Source organism: Lissotriton vulgaris, chromosome 2_1 (assembly GCF_964263255.1).
Source record: "Lissotriton vulgaris chromosome 2_1, aLisVul1.2, whole genome shotgun sequence".
In the NCBI taxonomy this organism is placed as follows: Eukaryota; Metazoa; Chordata; class Amphibia; order Caudata; family Salamandridae; genus Lissotriton; species Lissotriton vulgaris.
This window is the reverse complement of record NC_141687.1, coordinates 632,270,026-632,289,066: the sequence shown is the minus strand read 5'-3', so window position 1 is coordinate 632,289,066 and position 19,041 is coordinate 632,270,026. Positions and strand designations below refer to the sequence as shown.

General features: G+C 48.3%; 1 protein-coding gene across 3 annotated transcripts in view; it reads left to right on the top strand.

The window, feature by feature from the left end:
• The window catches only part of GALE (UDP-galactose-4-epimerase), a 182,732-nt gene that overhangs the window by 63,763 nt on the left and 99,928 nt on the right, over window positions 1–19,041 (top strand). The window contains exon 1 of one of the 3 annotated variants that reach the window (XM_086955799.1): window positions 15,089–15,203. The exons of 1 other annotated variant lie outside the window; for it this stretch is intronic. The gene's annotated coding sequence lies outside the window, so the exon portion shown is untranslated. Of the gene's footprint in view, window positions 1–15,088; window positions 15,204–16,635; window positions 16,720–19,041 lie in introns of those variants that run through there. One more of the 3 variants, XM_086955800.1, reaches the window with a different exon arrangement.

Genomic DNA, 19,041 nt, shown 5'->3' with positions numbered 1-19,041 from the left:
GGGTCTATTAGTTCACTGAAGGGTGGTAATGCTTGGATCTGGGAGTGGACCGATGGTGCTGGTGGTTGTGTCCCGGGGGCTGTTGCCTGTGCTTGGGGTCCTGCTTGCAGCGCTGGGTCGGCTACTTGCTGTGTTCCACCTGTTGCTCCCCCTGTGTTTGTGGACATTCTGATGCTGTGCTGGGGATTGGCGTTCTTTCACTGGGCGTTTTTCCTTGTTTCGCAAGTTGGGTTTGCTTGTGCTTGTTGAGGCAGGTATGTTCGGCACAGTTGTGTTTGCCTATGCTTGTTGCGTTTGCACGTGCTTGTGCTTGTTGAGGCAGGTGTGTTAGGCACAGTTGTGTTTGCCTATGCTTGTTGTGTTTGCACGTGCTTGTTTTTTTTTCACTTCCTCTCGTGGGCAGCGTCATTAGCAGGAGCTATCTCCTCTTCTCTCAGGCGGGATGTCTGCACACGCTCAGGGCCTCGCGTTCGCTTGGCCCGAGGCGCCTCTCTTGTCTCGCGCGCTCTCAGGGCCTCTCTCGCTTGTGTTGGCGCCTCTCCTTCTGCGCATCCGCGCACTGCCGGGCCTGCTGCCGGGTCACTCTTCTCGGCGCGCTTCTTCGCCTCGGCCGTCCTGCCGCTGCCTTCGCCGGTGCCACACGCAGCTTCTTGCATCTGCTGCTTACCGGTAGGTGTATTCTTGCCTTGAACGGCTGGCGCTGTTTTTCGTCGTTGGCCTTGCTCCGCTCTGGTGCTGCGGCTGGGGTGTATGAGCCGCCGTTGGTCGGGCAGGTAGCGCTGTTGGCTGGTGCTGCTTGATTTAGGCGTATCCCACCCTCGTCGCCAGTGTGGGGGTTCAGGGGCCTAGCGAGGCCTGCCGCGCTGCGCCGCTTGCGGGGGCAAATCACTGGACACATACACTCGTGCTATGCTGGTCTGGACCGGAAGTGCCGTGCCACCTCCGTCCCTTTATTTAAAGCTTTCTGGCCACGCCTGGCCAGAAAGTGATACATTTGTGGGTAGTGCTTCCGGGGCTCATCCTGAGACCCTCGGAGCACTAGAGCGCTACATCTAGGTAGGATGGTCTCTTCTTTCAGCCACCCCCTGTCCAGAGGAGCAGCATTAGTCTGCAGTCTAACTCCAGTGCCAGTTAGCCTCGGGCCTGCCCTGGTCTGATCAGCCTTGCATCACAGCTCCTAGCACCAGCTCAATGTGAATAGGAGTTCACAAACAGGAACTGCAGGCCCGCCTACGTGCCCGACAACAAACCTCTGCTTCTAATCCACCCAGATGTTATTCAGGCACAAATCCCTGTTTGGTAGCCTGCCGGTTGGTGCATGTAAACATTACAAAAGGGTTTGTGGGTCAACTTATTAAGGACTGTAAGACTTCAGGAGATCTACTGGAGAAGAAAGTTGTCCGAACTCCCGCTGGAAATCTCGGGAGCTAAAGAAACAGCCACCAATGCAAGCCATCCTTGAATCTATAGCAGCAGGAACAGATTGGGCTCGAAATTTGACACGCTGTCTGTAAACACATTCTTCCATCCATTTCACGTAAACTGAGAAGGATGTTCAGACTGCAACAATAGCATTTAATTCCAGGACAACAGTTGAAATGAACAAATTCGAACAGTCACTTCGTCATCAGGCCACAGAGTTTTGCACGGCTTACACTGTCCTCTCTTTCTCTTTTAAAATCCAAAGAGGGGCATCTAGTTGCTTCTTTTATATTCGACTTCTTTGTAAAATTCTGTATTTGCTTCTATCTAACTGCTAGATATCCGTTGTCTAGATGCCTCCTGTATCACGTCTGGACTATTAACTAGCTTTATTTGGGGGCACCATCTTATGTGGATTATTGACCTTATTTTAAAAAACTGTGCTGGAAATGCATAATTTTATCTACATTTTAAAAAACAAGCATTTACAATGCAACGGTTTCGCCTTTGGAAAAGTTAGAGCTATTGGCATTGCAAATGACAAAATTTGTATTTATGTGTTGGTTTTGAAAACAGATAAATAAATGGATTGTCATTTACATTGCCAATAGCTTAATCTCTCGCAAATGTGAGACCTATTGTACCCTACGGACGAGCTCAGCAGACAGCAATTACTACCACACACACACCCAGAGCCACACACAAACACCCAGAGCCACACACACACCCCCAGAGCCACACACACCCACCCAGAGCCACACCCACCCAGAGCCACACACACCCACCCAGAACGTGTACCAGGGTATGAGAATTGCATCTCTTTTTAGGCTCAACGCAGTGCTTTAATCTGCAGGTGTTGACTGCCTGCACAATTTACACAATTTACATCTGAAAGTGAGTGTACGTGCCCTTCACAACACTGCTACAGGACATTTTGTACCGACACTACGAGTAGCAAGGAAGTGATTGCCTGGATGAAGTTTGCTCTGTGCATTAGTCGGGCTAACTCTGCTCCAAGTGCATCTTGAAGGAAGAGTGCTTGAAGGGTCCACCCCTGACCTTGTCTCCAGCCCCCGCCCTCACCCAGTCCAGTGTGTGCCTCGAGTTTCGGTGCACACACACAATGCGTGTCACAGAGCTGCCCTGTGTACATTCCCAGCCCCGGACAATGCTTCCCTGCAGGGGGTGGTCCCTGCCAATGGCACTGAGAGGAGCGGAGACCTGCAAATGAACCCGACATTGATGTGCTCCATTAGCGCCTCACTGGGGAAATTAGCATCAGGGCGCTTTGCAAACACAGAAGGTTTCCAATTTCAGAGTTGTAGCCTTGGTTTTGTTAAACAGGAGTACTAATCCCAGCATGCACTAAAGCAAATCTGGGATGAATGAGCTACTCACACATTGAACAGAGTATATTGAGAGTTCTGCAAGTGTGACAGTTTTATCACTCAGTTAATTGTAACAAACTATCACTAAGTGATATATTGGTACTAGGATATGTAAACATCACATAGAGACAAGCAACCATTATTTGCCCATATGCACACTAAAATATGACACTCAAAAATACATTTAACAGAAGAGAACCACGGGTGTGTTGCTGAGCTCTCGATTTCTTTTAGAAACAAACAGTCAATTAAGCCCCTCGCCCTTGAATACCCTCATCTTGTGCCTCCAGTTAAGTACCGTGAATTAGTCCTTTTCCCCAGCTCTGTGAGAGCTCGGGAGGCCATGCTCTCATCCAAACTACGGAAGAAGCGCATGAAAATAACCACATCTCTCTGAGTATGTCTTGTCCATTACAAATAGGGTGTGAGAAACACCGCAGAAAGGTCCAAAGAAAAGAGAGAAAAAACATGCAAAATACGGTTATTCAGGGCTCCGCTCCGGTACTAACTTTCTTCATGGTGGCCGCCATTTTGCAAGACTGAACTATCCGTTTCGAGTGCGGAGGGGTGTTCCTTTACGATCGAAACATTGTCCTATTCCATAGAATCCAAATTATGTCCAAAAACGCGACATCTGGACGAAGAATAGACTAATTTCTATGATAAAATTGCAGATGGCAAAAGCAAAATGGGGTTTCCTTAAGTGAGCGTCGTTTTGGTATGCTCCAACCGGAAAAAAAAATCAGATAGGCGTGAAAGTACAAAACGGACACTTTATAGATACAGACAGTGCTAGTTTCCGTTTAAGCATTATCGACACTTACCGGATGAGTCATACCATGGTAAACAACAGAGATAGAGCAATATATACGAAAATGTAAAAAACATTAACTGTTTAAAATGTGTTGCTATTAAGATATGACTAGAATGTATAGTTCCGATCTATTGTATAAATAAATAAAACGAGTAATATAGGACCTCCTTTATCAAACTTTTATCCAAATTCCTGCAATAGAGTACTTGGCTACTATAACTAAAGAGAGGAAACCTTTACAACATGGCCGCCGTAGAATTGAGATGTCTCCCGGTGCTCTGTTCGTCGCTCACCTGGCATTCACATCGCTTCTGTGGATGAATTTGTCTCTGCCTCCTACAAGTAGACTCTGGGTTTATGTGTTCATTCAATACTATATCAGGATCAGAAGCGAGCTTCATGCATTTCTATATTCACTTTATGAAATCAGCAGCCTTTAAAGAACATATTAAAAAACAAGTCAGGTCCCGGGCCGGCAGCCACTCACAGCGCGGCCCGGGCAATGACGTCACGGGGGTGTCCCGGGCCGGTAGCCAATCACAGCGCGGCCCGGGGAATGACATCACGGGGGTGTCCCGGGCCGGCAACCAATCACAGCGCGGCCTGGGACACACGGCATCAAGGGGCGGTACTTAAAAAAAGAGTCAGAAACGCCCACGATTCGCGTTCTGACCGGGAGAAAGTGATTGACGCTGATGTCTTCCAATGGCTAGCCTCCATTTACGGAGCTAGCCAATGGAAGACAGAGGCGGAACCAAAGCCCCATATCTAGGACATAAGATTTCGCCCTGGGCGGAGCAACTGCCACGCAGTTGCTACGGCCAGGGCGAAACCTAATAAATGGCACAGGAAATTCCAACTGGCCTCCCAAATAATGCTGTGCCCCCCACCCCAAGACCAAGCCCAGCTCCACTACTCCCAAACTTCACCAGCCGTGACTGCAAGGAAATTAAATGTAGGATTTTTTTGTGAAAAAATAAAGAAACATATTTCAGGCAGCATTATAGTTTAAACTACTGTCTATGAGGACAGCTTTTTTCAAATATATGGATCAGTCCTTGGCGACATGATTCCATTCAGTGTAACTGCTATTAATTGTTGCTATGTCACCTGATGCCGCTGGGGAACCGCATTGCTTGCACCTGTGCTTAAAAGTATCGTGGCCGGCCTGACGGTTGTAGGCCCGTATTTGTTCCCTTTTTTCATGCACAATAAAGGTTTTCAAAAATTAAAAAAAAATATATATATATATGGATCAGGACTGATAAAATGATTAATAAGAAATATTCTTTTATCATTCTAGTTTTGTAACACAGCCACCCTAGTTCTGAGTATTAGTTTTTACTTGTGAGAAAAAGTCACTCGAAGTGTCACACATTTGGCAGCAGGATGTCACTCATTACTACATTGAAACTTAAAATGTCACACATACGCAACATGAATACATGGCAGCTGTATAGATGGATCCTTCTTCAGCCCCTTCTGGTCCCTCCTCCTCCTGTCACCAGAAGCCAGAAGAGGATATAAGGGCTGACCTGCACATAGGGAGTGTTCATGAAAAGACAAAAATGATGTTTACATGAACGCTGCAACACTAAATAATATGCAGTGTGGGAAGAGGCAAGGGGCAGTATGAGGTTACAGGGCTGTACCATAGAAACTCTGTTTAGGAGCCACCACTGAGCTGAATCCTAGAGCCCCTATTTAGGAACCCCCACTACCAGATGTGAACAACGTGCACAAGCTTTGTGCAGTTACTCAAAGTGAGGAGAATGAAATACAATGCTCCAGCACTCCACTCAAAAACGTCAACTATGATCAAATGCAACAGAAATTAGAATCCATTCAGCAGGTCTTCATATAAATGTTCTTTATTCATATTCTTCTTGAGAATCACACGACCGCAGCCAACGCGTATCGTCCCTAAGGACTTCTTCAGGGCAATAATAGTAATGTGAAGTTTTTCTAACTGGTCCTTCAACCACTTCTCACAGTATATAGTTTTCTTTTTAGGCAGCCACCTCATTAATCTCCATATGGCCGGGATGCCCGCCACCCCCTCCCAACACAATCCCCAAGGATGGGAGAAGTCGGACACAGGTTTGAACTTTTGGAAGGCGGGAGAGAGTCACCCTCCCGGCCGTATTTATTAAAATATGAAACAAAATTTAAAACATTAAATAAAAGTTTCATAATCATGTACAATTTTCATTTATTACATTTCGATGAAGACATGTTCCTGGGCTAACCTTAACAGATCTCTAATACAAAGGTTTCCTAGCCGAGTCTAACATCCTGCAAATGTATACATTCTAAATTAAAATTGTACATCCTAGCATTAAGGGCCAACGGCAAGGTCTTAACCGGTGTCAGATCCCTACTACCAAAAACTCTCGCCCTCACGGTGTGATTGGCGCATGTGCAGAGGACTCTACCCTCGTTGCCAACTGTAACTTCCCTTGTCGTGGTGGGGGCCCCTTTCCACTCGACGCCATCTTAAAGGCCGTCCGAGTTCCCGTGTGAGGTATCTGTAGGAAGGACAGCGTGGACTCCCCCCCATCCCCACACTCTCTATCCGCCGACGCGGATATCCGGCCCCCGGGAAATTAGTAGGAGGGGCATCTAGCCGCCTCCCCCCTGGGAGGGGCCTATGGCCGTCTCCCCCTAGGCGACCCATCCTTAGTGGGTGCCGCCTTCCCATGGGAGGGGCCAATGGCCGCCTCCCCCCGGGCGCTCCCATCCATTCTGGGTGGCGCCCCCCTCTAGGGACCTTGAAATTACTGCTCACCGATCATGACCTTACCGCTCGACCAGAAATAAATACGACAGTTTGTGTACCTACTAAGGAATGAAAATTCTGACATTGCCTTGATGTGTCGCCAACTGCTCACTCCAAGAAAAACATTATCCTACAGGCAGAAGTCACATCCTTAACTTAAACATTCCTTTACCTTCTACAAAGGAAAAAAGGCCTATCTACGCCAAAACTTTATTAAAAAACAAACATTGCCATGAGGGGCTGGTGGGTGGGTCAAAATTGCTGCTTGTTCCGTCGAGGGCTCACGAGCAACGAGTGGGTGCAGCCTTCAGAGCACAGGAACAAGGGGACGCTTCTCCGGATTTCCGCTCTATTTATTCCTCTGCGGGAGGGCGTGTACCCTCCTCCGGTACGCCTACTGGGCGTGGTCTTTGGTATAGGTGTCTAGGACAACCCCTCTTGGGCGGGAAAAGGCGCGCCCCGGCTACGCCGCTTTGGGCATACCAGCCGAGCCACGCCCCCCGCCCAAAAATGGCTTCCCGGGGGGATCGGGGCACCCAACCATACGTTCGGGGGGACCGAGTGGTCGCCCCTTTCCATATGGCCGGGATGCCCGCCACCCCCTCCCAACACAATCCCCAAGGATGGGAGAAGTCGGACACAGGTTTGAACTTTTGGAAGGCGGGAGGGAGTCACCATCCTGGCCGTATTTATTAAAATATGAAACAAAATTTAAAACATTAAATAAAAGTTTCATAATCATGTACAATTTTCATTTATTACATTTCGATGAAGACATGTTCCTGGGCTAACCTTAACAGATCTCTAATACAAAGGTTTCCTAGCCGAGTCTAACATCCTGCAAATGTATACATTCTAAATTAAAATTGTACATCCTAGCATTAAGGGCCAACGGCAAGGTCTTAACCGGTGTCAGATCCCTACTACCAAAAACTCTCGCCCTCACGGTGTGATTGGCGCATGCGCAGAGGACTCTACCCTCGTTGCCAACTGTAACTTCCCTTGTCGTGGTGGGGGCCCCTTTCCACTCGACGCCATCTTAAAGGTCGTCCGAGTTCCCGTGTGAGGTATCTGTAGGAAGGACAGCGTGGACTCCCCCCATCCCCACACTCTCTATCCGCCGTCGCGGATATCCGGCCCCCGGGAAATTAGTAGGAGGGGCATCTAGCCGCCTCCCCCCTGGGAGGGGCCTATGGCCGTCTCCCCCTCGGCGACCCATCCTTAGTGGGTGCCGCCTTCCCGTGGGAGGGGCCAATGGCCGCCTCCCCCCGTGCGCTCCCATCCATTCTGGGTGGCGCCCCCCTCTACGGACCTTGAAATTACTGCTCACCGATCATGACCTTACCGCCACAGGCCGGATAGTTGACCGACTATCCGGCCCCCCCTACTCCTCCTAAAGGTCATGCTTCCTCAAACCCCTTAGCCATGCTATGAAGTCTCCTATGAGTAAATCATTCCCCTCCCTGGACAGGTGAACCCCATCATTCAGATACATGAGATCACCCCGAATACACCCGTGAGGAATGCTATGCAACTGCGAAGAGCGAAACAATTTACCAACTTTGTTGTTAACCCTTTTCACCGAATGGTTCAGTGCTGACACCGAAAGGCCCCCCCGCCATACCTTCCTGGGAATCATGTGGGACCAGGCAATCGTGCACCCCGGGATTCTTTTAGCCAACCAGCTAACAGCAGACAAAATTTGTTCAAACAACACCCGTCTACCCAGTGTCACCAAGTCATTGCCCCCCAGGTGTACTATGACTACAGATGGCGGTGACCTTTGCCGCCCTAAGAGACCCTCAACAAATGACTCGAAATGGTCGAAACAGAGCCCGCCCTTCCCATGGAAGGCCACTCTTACCCGTATTCCCCAGCTGCGTGAGTCGTGTCACCTGCTTTGAATACGTCCCTGGCGCGCCTCACATATGAGTGGCCCACGACCCATACCACTCTCTCTCCAGACGGTGGTCCTTGACCGCTGGTCTCCCGGTGATGGGTCGACTGCCAATTCCGCCCCGCGTGACAGGCTCGCGAAACTGTAATTCAAACAAAAGACAAGAAGCGTGAGTGCATGTCACTTGATCTTTACAACATGTGCAATCGCACATACCTTTTGAAGCAATTCGAGGACCATCGCCCCAATTGTTTCACTTCCTCCGCACTCTGACCCCTGGCTGTCGCCTCCGTAGCAGCCCCTATCCTAAAGGAGTGGGTCCCAAATCCCAAGGGTCCATGCCCGCAGCAGCGATTGTCAGTGCTAGCACCCTCTGGAACTGAAACCTCGTCAGTGGGGTGCCATCCCTGTGCCTCAGCAAACTCCCCCCCCATGTAGCCTCCCTTAGTGCCAAGTATTCCTCTATACACTTTATCGGGCATGTGGGGGACCCACGCGTGCGCTGCACGACAACACTATTTCCCATAGCCCCCTGGTCGGTCTTGGACCTGGCTATCGAGACCACCATCGAATCACCCCTAATTTGGACGTGATCCCTGCACAAGCCTCCCTCAACGTCTCTCTTATTCCTTGCGACCAGTTCGCTCACCCGCATAGCCCCATGGAATGCTAATGCGAAAGCTGCCCGGAACAGAACTGCTTCGAAATGGGAGGAGCACGTCTCATCTAGTTTCGCTACAAGTAGCGACAACCTGTCTAAGCCAATCGGACGCCTCGCATCTTGCTTGCGACCCTCGAGGCGCTGCCAGCCGCGAAGGGCCTTCTTAACCAAAAAGGAACCCGTCGGGTCTTTTATGCCATGCACCTGCGCCATGAATGAAATGGCTGTCCTATGCCTGCTGGCCGTTGCCGCTGATCGGCCTTCTCTGTGCAGCGCTACCAGGAACCCCAGGAAGGATTCCTCCTGACCCCAGCTCTGACTCCCTGTGGGACCCAAAAATGTGCAATAGGAACGAAACGCTCCTTCGTATGCCTTCCTTGTCCTGGGGGCTAAGCTTGCTGCCACGAGGTCTTGTAATCCGGGGCACCGATTAGCAATAGTGCTTCGGGGAATGGTGCCGCCACTAGGTCCGCTGTAGGTAGATAACCCCTGTACGCCTGCATATGTGAACGAGAGAGTGCATCAGCTGCATGATTCAGTACGCCTGGCACATGTTTCGCCCTGAACTGTACATTCAGTCTCATGCAAAGCAGCACAACTTCTTTTAACAATCTCAAGATCCATTTGCAGCGTGCTGCCTGTTGGTTAATGCATTCAACAACAGTCATATTATCAGACCAAAACACCACTGAGCGGTCCCTGAAGTCGTCTGGCCATGCCATCAGAGCAACCCAAATGGGGAATAACTCCAAGAACCCAATGTTACCTGGGAGACCGCTGGAGTGCCACCACGTCGGCCATGTTTGCGCCGACCATCGATTACCAAAGATGGCGCCAAATCCCACGCTCCCCGCTGAGTCAGTCCACAGACCTAGTTCATCTGAAGACGCTGGTGGTTTGTTCCACACGACTCGACCGTTGAAGTCCGCCAGAAATGCCAACCAAATGCGCATATCCTGGCGAACCTCTGCCGACAGTCTCGTACGGTGGTGTCCCTCTTTGAGACCAACCATAGCTTGTGCAATAGAGCGTGAGAAGGGGCGGGCCATTGGTATCACCCTCAATGCAAAGTTAAGCTGACCCACTGTTTGTTGTAACTGGTGAAGGGTCACTTTCTCCTTACCCAAGCATAGGGTCAAGGAAGCCCTAAACTTGTACACCTTTTCCATCGGTAAACGGAAACATCCCTCCACAGAATCGAGCTCAATTCCCAGAAACTCCAGTGAAGTAGATGGTCCAACCGTCTTACCTGGTGCAAATGGAACTCCAAACTCCCTCATGAGGACGCGGAAGTCATGCAGCGCCTGCGCACATTTCGTATTGCCGGCTGTTCCTAAGAACAAGAAGTCATCAAGATAGTGCATAACCAGCCTATGCCCTGTTGCCTCGGTGAACGCCCACTCTAGAAAACAGCTGAACATTTCAAAATAGGCACAAGAAATGGAGCAACCCATAGGCATGCATTTATCCATGTAATAACTCCCTTGAAATGCAAAACCTAGCAAGCGCTGATCCTGTGGGTGAACCGGGAGCAACCGGAACGCCGATTTGATATCTGATTTCGCCATCAGCGCCCCGGGGCCCAGGTGGTTTAACATGGCCACGGCATCATCGAACGATGCGTACCGCACTGAACAAACTTCTGGGTCAATGGCCTCGTTCACCGAGGAACCCCTTGGAGCAGACAGGTTATGAATGAGTCTAAACTCCCCCGGGTCTTTCTTCGGGACAACCCCTAATAGGGAACAGATGAACTCCGCCACCGGCGGGTAATGAAAAGGCCCTGCCACCCGCCCTAAGCTGACTTCTTTTGCAATTTTCTTCTCTGCCTCGCCTGGGTTGTGTTGTACCGATAACTGGTTTTTACAAAAGGAGTTCCCCCGAAGATCCCCCACCGGGATGTGGAAGCCATGTGAGAATCCCTTCCTCAACACCCCAGCGGATACATGATCAGGGTATTTGTTCAACCAAGGAGTCATAGCCATGATATCGACGGGTGTAGGCAATCGGTCACAACGTTCTACCTCACTCCTGTTTAGACCCTCCTTTTCCTCCCGTCCCGCTATTTTTATATCTACATGTACTCTCCGGGTGTGAGGAGTTCCCACAGCCCGCACACGCATGCCGGAACCTACATGTTCCCTGCGGTCTGTTACAGTTGCCTCGATTGAAGCCCCAACAAACCCCACGCTTGCCGTCATTCCCGCCGGTCTTGGGCTGGTAATCCCCACCGGCACCCGCCCGAAAGGGCACAGCGGGCTTTTGGCGAACGGACCCTGACCCGCTCCCGCCTGGCGAGGACGTACCTGCCGCCCCTGGCAGGAGCTGTTTGTGCCATGACACCGAGTCCAGGCAATCCCAAGTCAAAGTAGCATCGTATTCTTTCGCTTTCCGAAATTTCATATCATAACCTTTCCATTCTTCCCCCTCATACATTGAATAAAAATCCATAATACGATTTTGATAGCAAGTTAACTCAGTCATCAGCTCGGGTTTACGTTCCCCCATAACTGCAGTAAATATCGAAAAGGCCTTAACCCAGTTCGTCACTGTCTCGTCAACCCTGAATTCCGCCATCTTGGCGCGCCATACACTCGGGTGCCACAAATCCTTCTGGGTTTTCGCATATTCCATCTCGCGATGGTCAGTCAATAATGAAAACATGTTAACATATTTGTCTCCCCAAATTAACTCTTTCGTGGCCATCGGGATGTGCTGTGCCACCTTCTCCCGCCTTGAGGGTAATGAACCCTCCCCTGCCATTGGCAATGCGAGCTTACCACGTTCGGCCGTTGTTCCCGCCGTCTTCTTGTGACCAACTGCAGGTCCTACCAGTGCCACCTGTGGGGAAACAAGAGGAACATTCGCCTTTGCGACATCTCTCGACTGCCGCAATTGCTCGATTAGTAGTCTGGCCTCCTCGGCCGGGTCTCTAGGGGCCCCTACCCCCCCTGCTTTTTTCTTGAGCCAAGCTGCCAACTGGATGGCCAATTCGGGAGGCATCTCCTCATCATTAGCGGGAGTAATCACAACCGGGATCGGCAGACCTATATCTGGGTTTGGTGCCGGGGTGCCTGCCGGCATGACGGGGGCGACTGGGGGTACTTCTGGAACCGGGACTTCCCCTGAAACCGCCCTCTTCTTGACCCGTTTCCCATTGCCCTCGGGGACGACTCCCGGCAAGGCCGGGCCTATTACCTTCTTAGGGTGACCCGGGTTGGTCAGTGCCGCCAGCTGTTTTTTGACCTCCGTCAAACCTCGACCGATCGATTGGACTTGTCCGAGTTTTCGGTCCATACCAGCCATCCGGTTCAACAATAGGCGTAACACCTTATCCGTCTCGGAACCCTTTCCTGCTTTCTTGCCAGCCATGGTTCCGAGTAATCTGCTTCTTGGTCGATCAACGAGGTCCTGGACTCTTCGACTCCAAATAACTGAAAGAGAAACAACAAGATTACAAGTTCTCAAAATTGCTGCTTGTTCCGTCGAGGGCTCACGAGCAACGAGTGGGTGCAGCCTTCAGAGCACAGGAACAAGAGGACGCTTCTCCGGATTTCCGCTCTTTTTATTCCTCTGCGGGAGGGCGTGTACCCTCCTCCGGTACGCCTACTGGGCGTGGTCTTCGGTGTAGGTGTCTAGGACAACCCCTCTTGGGCGGGAAAAGGCGCGCCCCGGCTACGCCGCTTTGGGCATACCACCCGGGCCACGCCCCCCGCCCAAAAATGGCTTCCCGGGGGGATCGGGGCACCCAACCATACGTTCGGGGGGACCGAGTGGTCGCCCCTTTCCAATATTGTCCTCCCTGAATGCAGGCAGTCCAAACTTGGTAGAAACTCTCAACAATAATTTTCCTAACCGATCCTCCGGTGTCTACTCAATAGATTTTTTACTTCCTCATAAAGTGGCCACCTATAACCTCAATGCTTTCTAAATATTCTTCTCCCTGTGTTCGGGAAATTCATGTGTAAAGTGTGCTCCCAATAAAACATATATAGCATTAGCCCATCTCAATTAGAGTTGTAAAGTCCGTATTCACCCATCGCGTGGGGCTTCCAAAAAACTCAAAGCGAGGAGAGCCAATGTGTACAGAGAGCTGATCAATTGCCCCAAGCAATATGCAGTGGCAGGCAGAAAAAAAATACAAATGACAAATCAACACATCAAAGGATGAAGCCTTCTGACGTTAAGCCCCTCTAGATATGTATATTGTGTACAGAGGTCGCAGTGGGGGTGGGAGGATCTAAGGGGCATGACATGTACATACTTTTATAACTTTAGAAAAAACATTCCCCCACTTTTTGCGAAAAGATGGCCGTCCTGGACAGTTAATTTCGACAGATGAAATGCTTCAGCACGTGTAAGGCAGGGGGTCTACTTAGGGTGACCAACCGTCAGTAAATTTCACGGACCGTCCGTCATTTTAGTATGATGTCCACAAGGCGTCCGTAATTTGGGGATCTCAAATTACGGACGCCTTACAGACATCATACTAAAATCGAAATGGGAAATCTGAGTAAGGAATGCAGTTTCCCATGCGAGAGGTCCCGAGAGTTTAAAAGTTTTCACTCGGGGCCTCTCGCAGTTATCTTTTAAACTGAAGAGGCTGCCTGCAGAGGCCCCTCCCAGACCTCCCTCGTGCAGACTGTGGAGTGACCCATTGTCATTCTGAGAGTGCATCTGACTAGCACTTTAGAATGACAATGGGCCCAATTGTAGTGACAGCATGTGGTGTGCCTTCTCCTGCATGTGACTGTCTATGGCAAAGCATTCTGCTTTTGTCTTGGCGCCATGCTGGAGAAAATAAAAATAAAATGATTAACAGCGTATACACTGTACATTTAAAAGACAAATTTCAACATACAAATAAAAAAATACTATTTATTAATCTGTATTGTTACCAGCACAAATCTTGATTGCAGAAAGGGCCCGATGTCGCTTTGCAAAGTTGCGCGCATACTGAAAAATGTGAAGTGCACGATTGGCTCAACCTTATATAAAATATTTTGACTTGTATTTATTTTGGTTGTCTATTTACTTACTTTTATATTATTGTGCCACCTCCTCCGATATGTCTGTAAAACTTGTGTTTTGTCCCAAATTTTCGTCCTGAATTTTGACCTTCTGTCCTGAATTTTTGTCCTGAATTTTGACCCTTTGTCCTGAATTTTTACACTGACCGTCCTGAATTTGCACCATGCCAGTTGGTAACCCTAGGTCTACTGTGCTGTGAAATAGAGGGAGACGCAGAGAGCTAAACAAGCCTTCTTGCACCCTGAAAAAAATGTAAATGTGCTTCCAGCTAAGCTATAAAGTGTGTGCTTTTAAAAAACAGTTATAAAAAATGCACTATGTACAGTCTGGGTATTACTAAAATGTATATTTTGGAAGCACTTTTTATCTTTAAAATTTTTGGCCATTTTGTAGCACACTATCTTATACTGGAGAGTAATGTAAGTTTAAAATAATAACTTACATGTTCACAGTGCTTTCTGTCACAGACTGGGAACTTGTAGCACTAAACATACACAAGTCACCATTCTCCATTACACGTAACAGGATTCAATTATGTGGCTCTCTGGTGCATTACATTTTTCATAATATCTGATAGTGCATCTCTTACTAATTAACATAACTTTAATGTATTTGTCATTTAAGCTGTGCGTTATTTTAATTGTAGTTATCGGAAGGTAAAAGACCAAAAAAAGGTTACAGAATGTTTTTGTATTTAGCCCCGCCTTTGACCCTCACTCCCAAACTCACTCACCCCGCCTCCATCGCGTGCAGCATCATAGTTCCCATACTTTTTTACGCACTTTGACCACTGATTGTGTATGATATTTTGGAGAAAATAATAAGTGCTCTATTAAGGAAGCTGTCTCAAAGGCGAGCCCTAACAATTCACTATGTATTGCATACTGAAGTTTCACGTATATACACATGGGGGCAGCAGAGACCGTGCCATTTACCAAAGAACGGGATTACGGAATATATGGCATGCAGAGTGCTCAAACACACCAAGGCTCGGTTCTGGAGTACACTACTCCATCCACTCCTCTTTGAAAGTTCAGCTTGGAAGCGTAGCTCCTCCCACTTCGGGTGAGGGCGAGGCTTGATCCGCATATACCGCCCCTCTGCCTTGTTGGCCGCATTCGAAAGCTGACGTTGCCTTCGGGACTCACTGAGCTGGAGAGAGACCAAGGCTCGCGGTAGAAAGCTGGGAAGGGACACTGCCGACCGGACAGGTGAGGTGCGGGATCCGAGGGAAGCCAGGAAAGGAGTGGAGGCAAAAGAGAACTGAGTAGTTGCGAATGAGCGAGTGAATAGAAGAGTAATTGAATGAATGGATGCACAGCGGAATTAGTGACTGATCAAATGAATGAATGGGTGAATGAATTAAGCTAATACTAAGGGGAAAAGGGCCCATACGCTTCATGCCCATAAGTTATGTTTTCGAAAGGGGGCCAGAGTGGGGTGCGTTAAGTCACCTGCTAGAGGTATTTTATCACGGGGACCACTGGAGAGCGGAAAAGGGGCGGATGGTATATTAAGAGGAGGAATGTTTGGGTACCATGAAGTGGTTTGGGAGGAAGTTAGTAAAGAAACACAGGTTCACCTTAGACACTTCTAGTCCTGTGACTGACTCGAGGATCCTTGTCACCACTGGTTGTCTCCGGGTGGAATGGGCTCGGAGTCGTCTTTCCTACTCTACATCACACAAGTTCTACCCTCCTTAATAGTGGCAATGATCTGGCACTGTGTGGTAACAGCAGCTTACTTGGTGGGCAGTTGAGTGGGTTGGCTCTAGTGGCCAATGTTAGAAGCTGTCACCAGCGCACAGTTTGGATGCGCTCAGTGCTTTAAATGGGCCGGAACTGAGTATAGGCACGTTTGTATTTTGAGAGGGAGAGTACCTGCACTTTTCAAGAGTGACGTAATACTTTTAATTGGAGAGTACCGGCACTTCTCTGAAACGAGCAGGTACCCTGGTTCAGGGTATCTGCACTTCTATTTTAAGCACTGGGTGTGTTGCCACTGAGGTGAGATGCCCATGCAATGTACCATTAGTATGACTTTCAAGGAGATTAGTTGACTAACTTGCATTCTATTTTCTGCTCAGAAGGTTCCACCCTTAATGTCTTTATAATTTCTAAAATGTGACGTAGGTATGACAGAGCTGCCAGAAAGCAATTTAGTGGGTTGAGGCTAAACGTTGCATTACGCTTATTACGTGTCCTGTGGGTTGAGTGAATAATTTATTTGACGTTCTGTCAATGAAAAAAAATGACCTGAAATGTGTTGATTAGGCTTTGCAAACCTGCCTGTTCATATATTAAGAGATGACGTTTTTAACGACAAGACTGCCTTGTCGTTTAGAATTTATTTTAATTTGTATCTGGCATTTGTTTCTCAAATTGATTTTAGTGACTAGTTAATTGAAATAAGAAGCTCATATTTTACATGTATTAGGGCTTAATCAATAATAGGTCAAATTAAACTAAACACTGGGGAGGCAGGTCTGGTTGCAGGCCCTGGGGGTGCTGTGGGAAATTTACAATAGTAGCTCCTGTTTCAAATCACTGTATATCCCTTTACACTCCAATTGTAAATACCTGCAAAATAAAATCTGTTTCAATCCGTGCCCTTTTCTCACCCCTATTCCTCATCCCTTTTCAGGTCTCAACAAGAGAGCACATGCCCTGTCTGTTGAGAGACATATTCTTAGCTAACAGCTGGCTTAGAGCCCGCCCATTGCTTACCGTTGGTTGGCTTTATTGTCACTCTCATTTGCTTGCTTCCTATTTGTCTTCTTCAATGGGCTTTTCATCACCTTCTAGTATATGTACCCTCCTTGGGACATTAACCCATTACTAATGTCCTTCCACTGTTCCTTTTTCAGGTGCTGCTTCTCTCTTTTTGGTTAAGCAGTCTATGAGAGTGTGTGTGTTTTCCAGCTGTCTCTCTTGTGTAGTTCGTGTTCCCTTTCTCACATGTGTGTTTCGTCCCTGAGTTACCATTCTTGCATCCTTCTCGTACTTTAACCTTGCGTTGCCATTCATTGTGCTGTAGTAGCAATTTCCTTGGGGATAGTTGCAGTGGAGCAACCTTATTTGGGAGTATGTGCTCGAGTTGGACCAAATTGGGGTTTACCTCTTTAGGTGTCAATTTGTAAGGTGTATGTGCTTCGGTAGCACCAACCTAGGCTGTAAGTACTTTAGGGAGGCACTGTCTTGCTGTGTGGGTATATGTGCTGCAATGCCACTATCCTGGGGTGTACATGGCTGGGGAAGCACCGTCTTGGGGTACAGCTGCTGTAGTGACATCTTCCAGCAGTCCTGCCAAGTATCGCGCATTAACCGTGAAGCTCACGCATTTCAGTGCGGTGATCCGCATCACCGCACTGGAATGCATTGTCACGCATTTTGCCACCTGCCAGAGTGTGCCACCAACGGCTCTCGAGGAAGTAGGCAGAACGGGGGAGCGGGGGACTCATCAGAGTCAGTGGTGTGCAATACAAGACTCGAGTCTCTGATGGCCGGGCCGCGCAAACCACTGCAGCACCTCACCTGGTAGCTGAGGCGCGTGAATGCGACTATGGCTACAGTAAGTATTTCAAACTGTCCGCCCATCTCTGACGTTCGATGATCGTTCATTTTGGTGATGTAGCCGCTAGTTGTGAAGCACAGATTACTGCCGTGAGTTTCAAAGATACAACGTATCTTTAGCTATTTTATCTAAGGGTCCATTGGTGGCTTGTGCTAATATAGAGGCCATGTTTGAGCGGAAATTACGATATTGAATCCTCCATTGTCAGCTTTGAAAATTGCGGTTCGAAGATGCTTTTACAATGGCGTGCTTTGGAGCGACTTTAGAAAGATTTGAGACTTAACTAATTATGCTTTTAATAGAACAGACAGCAGAACACCTGAAAAGTAAGCCTGTCTACCCCAGACAGGAATGGGTGCAGACACTGAAAGTCAGTGAGTCAGCTGAGCTCAGCTGGCCAGTGAGACCGGAGTGGCTGCGCCGTGAGGAGAGGGGGGGGGCGGGGCGGAGCAGCACCATAGCTGCCAAGGTTTCAGATTGCCATGTGTGACATTTTAAAAATTTTAGTGGAATTTTGAGTGACATTTCAAAGACTATGAGTGACACTTTCTCGCGAGCAAAAATCATGCAGTGAAGATGAGGGAAACTTCTAAATATCAGAAATTACAACCATTTGAGCAACAAGAAACTCCAAGAACTTCTTGAAACTGTTGCAGAGCACCAGAAATGGAAGGACACTAACCCTATTGCTCCCTCCTGTAACCGGACTGTACTGTAAACGAATGCATAACCATGAAGCCCTCATGAGTTGAACGCTAGCGCAGGCTTTAGGTCACCAATTCAAAGTCTTTCACAACCTATCTACACCTAAACATCCAATATTCAACATCTGACACCAGCTCCGTGCCTATCACTGCAAACCCAAGCCCACTACAACACAGTTCCCAAGGAAACCTTTCCCTGTCACCTGTTCTACCAAGGCTTTTTGACTCATGACCTCATTTACCCTCAAAGTAGGCAATGAGAGCAACAGAACAAGAGTATGAGAGAAAAAAGGAGAGGTGTGAGAGAAGAGGGCATTATAACACGGAAGGGAAAAAGCCTAAATTAAAAAGGGGTGGTGGCAGTATAAAGGGAGAAGAAATTGAGGGATAAAGGAAGAGGCTACCAGAATACACAGAAGAAGTGCGTATGTGAAAAGAAAAAGGGGGAAAAACAACATACGTAAACGTCACAGGTGAGTCATGTGCCCTACCCTAGCTAATAAATCCCTCTCTTATCAATCGTAACTGATTTTGATCACTGTGCCGAAGTACCGTATTGAGAGTAGGACTAAGAGAAGGGATGGGCATGATGGAAAATCTTTAAGAAGGCCAGACAAGAATGGAAAGTGATGTTGCTTAGACATCTTACTCTAGTCTTTAATGCATCACTTGCTTCCGGTTTCAAAGTCTGTAGAACGTGCTGTTTTTTAGAGTGAGATTTTTGTACCATCTTGACAGCCTTGCTCATAATTGCTAATATAGATTTTGCTAC